The sequence below is a fragment of the Haliotis rufescens genome, unplaced genomic scaffold (genome assembly GCF_023055435.1).
Source record: "Haliotis rufescens isolate VD_foot unplaced genomic scaffold, xgHalRufe1.0.p SCAF_10, whole genome shotgun sequence".
In the NCBI taxonomy this organism is placed as follows: domain Eukaryota; kingdom Metazoa; phylum Mollusca; class Gastropoda; order Lepetellida; family Haliotidae; genus Haliotis; species Haliotis rufescens.
This window is the reverse complement of record NW_025963780.1, coordinates 29,104,719-29,112,187: the sequence shown is the minus strand read 5'-3', so window position 1 is coordinate 29,112,187 and position 7,469 is coordinate 29,104,719. Positions and strand designations below refer to the sequence as shown.

Sequence of the window (7,469 nt, the reverse complement as noted above, 5' to 3'; positions counted from 1 at the left end):
ATATTTCTTAATCTAAAAATGTGTTTGCAAATGTGCTCATTTGCGGAGGAGATCCGGGGTAGAATAGGTCTTCAGCAACCCATGCTTGCAGTTGAAGGCGTCTAACGGGATCAGGTCGTCAAGCTCGCTGACTTGGTTGATGCATGTTGCCAATTGCGAAGATCGATACTCATGTTGTCAATCACTGGATTGTCTGGTCCAGACTCTATTATTTGCAGACCGCTGTCATATGGCTGGAATATTTCTGAGTGCGGCGTTAAACAAAAAACAAAAAATGTTTGACGAAAAAGGAGACTACCTACGGGATCGGGTGGCCGGGCTCGCTGATGTGGTTGATGCATGCCATCGTGCCAAGATTCAATAATATCAATAAGCATATCCTTACCTGGGTTTTTCCTGTGGTCCGATTTTTTGTCCGATATTTTCTTGTGTGAAAGTACCTACGCGGCTGAAATATGATATGAAAATCAATGCGTCAACATCTATATACGTCCATGTCGAAATATATCAGAGATCATGACGTATACCTTGGCAGCTTTTGGGGTTTGAGGTGAAATTAAAACAAAATGTTAAATTGGGTTTGAGGTGAAATCAAACAAAATGTTAAATAGGGTATGTTCGAATTCTTTAATTTGACAATATTGTGGAATGTTGAAATTTGTGTAGCTTTTACATTGGAAGAAAGCCAAACGCGTTGCGGTTTGCAATCAAAAGAAACGCGAAAAAACGTTTCCTTGACCCAAAGGATATCGCAGAGTCGATTGTTCGATTCCGACTGTATCATCGCAGGTTTTAATAGATGTAAGAAATATCAAGCTTCATGTGTGTATTCGGGACATTTGGGACCTTTGCAAAGCTACTTTCAAGCAGCTTAAAGAGACTGGTGTTAAGTAAAAGCGACAAAATAGTGAGTGAGTGAGTTAAAATTTTACATTGCATCGGCTATATTGCAGCCATATTGCGATGAAAAGAAGTTAATTATTATTAAATACCTGTCAACAAAGGACAGTAAAACAGTAAGTCATGTATCACAGCTAAGGTATAAAACAAACCAGTTCACAATAAAATCAAAGCATTCAAAGAAAACAAAGCTAGACCTCCTAACTGGGGATCACGGGAACTTACAGTGCTTTTGCTTCCTGCATGATTCCCAGCAGGATTTATGTTGTTGTTGGTTGGTTGTTTTATTGTTTAACGCCGCACTCAGCAATATTCCAGCTATACGACGGCGGTCTGTAAAATAAGCGAGTCTGGACCAGACAATCCAGTGATTGACATCATGAGCATCGCTCCAAGCAATTGGTTTGGTTTGTTGTTTAACGCCGCACTCAGCAATATTCCAGTTAACCAAGTCAGCGAGCCTGACCACCCGATCCCATTAGTCGCCTTTTTACGGGAAGCATATGTTGCTGAAGACTTATTGCAATTTGGATACGATGACATGTATCAACCAAGTCAGCGAGTCTGACCACCCGATCCCGTTAGTCGCCTTTTACGACAAGCATAGTCGCCTTTTATGGCAAGCATGGGTTTGCTGAAGACCTATTCTACCCCGGATCTTGAAATGGCGTTTCTTTGTATATTGTTATAATAACGAAGAAATGCCACATCGTCGCATTGATTTGACTGAAAAAAGCGACACATGTATAACTTTCCACCACACATTAATATTTAATTATGTATATTTGGAGTCGCATCGATTTAAGGTGAACGAAAAGGGATACATAAGGCTCACTTATACTGATTGTTACACATTAAACTTTAAACCCTCATCGATCAGTTTGTATCGGTATACGACTTGGATGCATAGCCGTCTCAAGTAACCCATGCTTGCCGAAAAAGGCGACTATGCTTGTCGTAAGAGGCGACTAACGGGATCGGGTGGTCAGGCTCGCCGACTTGGTTGATGCATGTCATCGTATGATACTAATATAATTGCGTTGATCGATGCTCTTGACATAAAAAACTCGATTGTCTGGTCCAGACTCAATTATCTTCAGCCCAAATTCTTCTGCCCGCTGTTTCCGCGGCGGAGTTACAGTATCTTTGCTTTGGGTCCTGTCTGCCAAGCACGGCGGAGGGATAGTAACTGGACTGGACAGTCGGGGGGTTCCGAATATCGGCTGGTCAGTCCGACAGCTGTGAAGATCGAGGTCCGATGAATAGATAGGTCTTCAGCAACGCATGCTTGCCGAAAAAGGAGACTACCTACGGGATCGTGTGGCCGGGCTCGCTGATGTGGTTGATGCATGCCATCGTTCCCAATTGCGTGGATGGATGCTCATGATGTCAATCACCGTATTGCCTGGTCCAGACCGCCGTCATATAGCTGGAATATTGCTGAGTGCGGCGGTTAACAGCAAACAAACAAAAACAAATCAATTCATCAGTCCCAAATAAGAATAACCTGTTAGTTGTCTAGAGCAATTGTCCAGCTAAAGAACATCGCGGCTTTTTCAGATAAGATTTTTAAGATTCAATAATATCAATAAGCATATCCTTACCTGGGTTTTTCCTGTGGTCCGTATTTTTGACCGATATTTTCTTGCGTGAAAGTACATAAGCCGCTGAAATATGATATGAAAATCAATGTGTCAACATCTACATCCATGTCGAGATATATCAGAGATCATGAGGTATACTTTGGCAGCTTTTTGGGTTTGACGTGAAATTAAATAAAAAAGTTAAATTGGGTTTGAGGTGAAATTCAAACAAAATGTTATATAGGGTATGTTCGAATTCTTTAATTTAACAATATTGTGAAATGTGACAGGAATGTTGAAATTTGTGAAGCTTTTACATAGGAAGAAAGCAAAACTCGTGGTTTGCAATCAAAAGAAACGCGAAAAAGGATATCCCCAGAGTCGATTGTTCGATTCCGACTGTATCATCGCAGGTTTTAATAGATGTAAGAAATATCAAGCTTCATGTGTGTTTTCAACATTTAGGGACCTTGCAAAGCTACTTTCAAGCAGCCTAAAGAGACTGGTGTTTATGTAAATAAAAGCGACAAAATACATTTCCACGATCATAAATAATATCTGACGAAGTCCATTTTTCGATTCCCACTATATCATGAGCATATCTTTATGAATCACTATCAGATAGTCAGCTTATCCTGCCTCTTTCATTTCAATTGTGTGGATCGATGCTCATGATATCAATCACTAGATTGTCTGGTCCAGACTCGATTATTTACAGACCGCCGTCATATAGCTGGATATTGCTGAAGTGCGGTGTTAAACAACAAACCAACCAACCACCCAATCTTTCATTTCAGGACCCGTAAAGATACGGGTTAGAATTTGGTCTTAATTAAGCAACCCATGCCTTTCGTAAGAGGCGACTAACGGGATCGGGTGGTCAGGCTCACTGCCTTGGTTGATGAATGTCATCGATGCTCATGATATCATTCACTGGATTGTCTGGTCACAGGCTGTCGTAATATAGGTGGAGTAGTGCTGAGTGCGGCGTTAAACAACATACATATGCATACATTAGCCCGTGTGTGTGGCTAGCTGTGCCACTGCTATCGAATTCATTAGACTGTATCGCTTGCCGTTCCGCTACTGTCGAACCCATTAGACCGCCTGTCGCTTGACATGCCGTTACTGTCGAACACATTAGAGTGTGTCGCTAGCTGTGCCGCTACTGTCGAATCCATTAGACCGCCTGTCGCTTGCCATGCCGTTACTGTCGAACCCAGTAGACAGTGTGTCGCTAGCCGTGCCGTTACTGTCGAACAAATTAGACATAGCGTGTCCTTAGCCATGCCGTTACTGTCGAACCCATTAGACATAGTGTGTCGCTAGCCATGCCGTTACTGTCGAACCCATTAGACAGAGTGTGTCGCTAGCCATGCCGTTACTGTCGAACCCATTAGACAGAATGTGTCGCTAGCCATGCCGTTACTGTCAGACCCAGTAGACAGCGTGTCACTAGCCATACCGTTACTGTCGAACCCATTAGACAGCGTGACGCTAGCCACGCCGTTACTGTCGAACCCATTAGACAGCGTGTCGCTAGCCATGCTGTTACTGTCGAATCTAGTAGACGGAGCGTCACTAGCCATGCCGTTACTGTCGAACCCATCAGACAGAGCGTATCGCTAGCCATGCCGTTACTGTCGAATCCATTAGACAGAGCGTGTCACTAGCCATGCCGTTACTGTCGAACCCATTACAGTGTGTCGCTAGCCGTGCCACTACTGTCGAATCCATTAGAGTGTGTCGCCAGATTAGCTGCCAAGTGGACCATTACGTTGTTGTTTTAGACTGTATAGTGGGCAGTTTCAATTAAATTAATTTCTTTGAAAACAAATTAATTAAATGACAACTTATATTATTTAATAGATCCTTTATGGATGAATAGAAAAATCAACAGAGTCATTGTGATTCTCCCCTCACAAGGATACAAAAACGGGAGAATCCTTACGTTTTGATAAATAATCATGTTGAATCTAGTATTGCCATAACGACATCAGAGATTCAGACCCGTGAAGATCCGGGGTAGAATAAGCAAGTGCGCGCAAGTTTGTTGTTTAACGCTGCACGCAGCAATATTCCAGCTATATGACGGCGGTCTATAAATAATCGAGTCTGGACCAGTCAATCCAGTGATCGACATCATGAGACTCGATCCACGCAATTAGGATACGATGACATGCATCAACAAAGTCATCGAGCCTGACTGCCCGATCCTAATTAGTCGCCTCTTACGGCGGTTACGTCTCTACTGGTATTCTGACAGCACATGTACGTACAACCGCGAGGAGTATACGCCTGCTTACTGGACTTGCCTTGTAGTAGTTGTTTTGGAATCTCCGCCCGACATATTTCTTTCCATCAGTAATTGTACAAGGTTGTTTAATTGTCGACTAAAGAAGTTTGGACTCAATGTATTCTTCGTCTTCAATCTGAGCTACTTTCCCCGTCAACATACGCGTTGACTGAACTGTGTGTGTGTGTGTGTGTGTGTGTGTGTGTGTGTGTGTGTGTGTGTGTGGCGGGGAAGAGACCACAATGAGGTTTCACTAAATGCACTACAGTGGCGGTTCGATCCCCGATCACACCAAAAATCGTTAAAAGATATTGTTACTCTCCCCATCGCTCGGCCAGTAAAACAAGGACTGTTCGGCTGTGTTGAAGTTTGGTATCCATGTTAAATCCGCGGCATGGTTTCTCAGTGGGCTGGAGCTAGCACACACACACACACACACGTCACGACGTTAAACCCTCACGACGCTTAGACGACAAGCATAGTCGCCTTTTACGGCAAGCATTGGTTGCTGAAGACCTATTCTACCCCGGATCTTCACAGGTCCATTTTGTTTGAAGCAAATGCAAGTGATACGAGAGGTTCAATCTGATTGGTCCATAGGAGAGGCACATAGAGGACATGACTCGTCATAGCCACTGGTGGCGCTACGCTCGAGCCAAGGAATTTCGGCAAGGGTGGAAAATGGACTTTTAAAGTCAGTTAACTCTCTTGCCTCGGGAAGATGCTCAGATGTAAAATCAGTTCTCTTCTATTGCATTCAATAGAAACTGGATTTTGATCGCTTCCCAGGGTGTTTGATGGTTTGGTTTGGTTTTGCTCAACGCCGCTACATTCCAGCGGTCAGTAAGTAATCGAGCCTAGACCAGACAATGCCGTGATTAATATAATGCGCATCGACCCACGCAATTGGGATCGATGACATGCATCAACCAAGTCTGCGATCCTGACCAACCGATCCCTTAAGCCGCCTCTTACGGCAAGCATGCGTTGCTGGAGACCTGTTCTACCCTAGATCTTCACGGGTCCATAAAGCGACTACAAGGGTCACTTGGTTTGATTAAATGGGCGAGGCTTATATTCTGTATAACAAACAAACGAACGAAAAACCAAGTTTAGATGAAAAATCTTTCACGGTTTTCAAATTATGCTCCGGAAACGAAATACAGACGGACGAATGGACTAAACCGAACTAAGGTGCATTCTGTGGTACCTGTACAACGAGGGTAGAAAAAAAGTATCGCTTCCGCACAAAAGCAATAAGAACCATCTGATTTTGGAATCACAGACGGAATATCAAAATTTTAAAACGAAAGAAGAACAAATGGACAAATGCGCTTAGTTCATTCTCACCTGAGGAAAAATCGTCATTGGATACCCGTAGTCTTTAATACTCAGCCGACATCTTCCCAATTCAAAAACAATATATTCACAGAAACGTTTAGCAAGACATTTGGAAACACACTTCATAAAATCTGATCCATCTGTGAAACGACTGGGAAAGCCACTTCTTTCCCCTGAAAGTGCCCCTGGAATGTTCTGACGACTGCAAAGACTTTGAACATATGTCACCGACATAAGGGTGAACATAAAGATCCCAAACACGCAGCGCCTCATGAACCATACAGCGTCAGCCATGTCGACGATGCCCGTGTGTTTGAACTCTCGGCCAAGATCAGTGCTGCCTGCGGTTTTGAAAATATTTATAGCGGAGCTATTATTGATTATGTGTTTCGTTTCTTCTCATCCACGTCAGTATATGACAGCGTACATTTCAGTTTTTGTGTTGTAGCCTTACAATCTGTGGTTTATAGTTTGTGTTTGTTGTTTATGTTTAACCAAGTTAACCAAAGATGTTTTGTGGGATGATGCAGGCGGAGGCGGAAATTGCATACAGACCCTATCAAGTTGTCCCTCCGCCGTGCTTGGCAGACAGGACCCAAAGCAAAGATACTGTAACTCCCCCGCTGAAACAGCGGGCAGAAGAATTTGGGCTGAAGATAATTAAGTCTGGACCAGACAATCGAGTTTTTGATGTCAAGAGCATCGATCAACGCAATTATAATACGATGACATGCATCAACCAAGTCGGCGAGCCTGACCACCCGATCCCGTTAGTCGCCTCTTACGACAAGCATAGTCTCCTTTTTCGGCAAACATGGGTTACTTGAGACGGCCATACATCCAAGTCGTATACCGATACAAACTGATCGATGAGGGTTTAAAGTTTAATGTGTAACAATCAGTATAAGTGAGCCTTATGTATCACTTTTCGTTCACCTTAAATCGATGCGACTCCAAATATACATAATTAAATATTAATGTGTGGTGGGAAGTTATACATGTGTCGCTTTTTTCAGTCAAGTCAATGCGACGATGTGGCATTTCTTCGTTATTATAACAATAGACAAAGAAACGCCATGTCAAGATCCGGGGTAGAATAGGTCTTCAGCAAACCCATGCTTGCCGTAAGAGGCGACTATGCTTGTCGTAAAAGGCGACTAATGGGATCGGGTGGTCAGGCTCGCTGCCTTGGTTGATGCATGTCATCGTATCCCAATTGCTTGGAGCGATGCTCATGATGTCAATCACTGGACTGTGTGGTCCTGACTCGATAATTTACCATCTGCCATCTGCTGTTGAGATACAGTAACGGCTCTCGTCTGACAAGAGGACTCTTCTCCACTGCTGAT

At 43.4% G+C, this 7,469-nt stretch overlaps 1 long non-coding RNA gene across 1 annotated transcript; it reads right to left on the bottom strand.

Moving 5' to 3' along the window:
• Positions 1 to 385: 385 nt before the first annotated feature.
• LOC125377804 lies at positions 386 to 6,145 on the bottom strand. The gene is made up of 3 exons (XR_007219825.1): positions 6,130 to 6,145; positions 2,505 to 2,567; positions 386 to 448 (listed from the first exon to the last, which is right to left on the bottom strand). It is a non-coding gene; the product is annotated as an uncharacterized LOC125377804 (long non-coding RNA).
• Between the last annotated feature and the right edge of the window lie 1,324 nt (positions 6,146 to 7,469).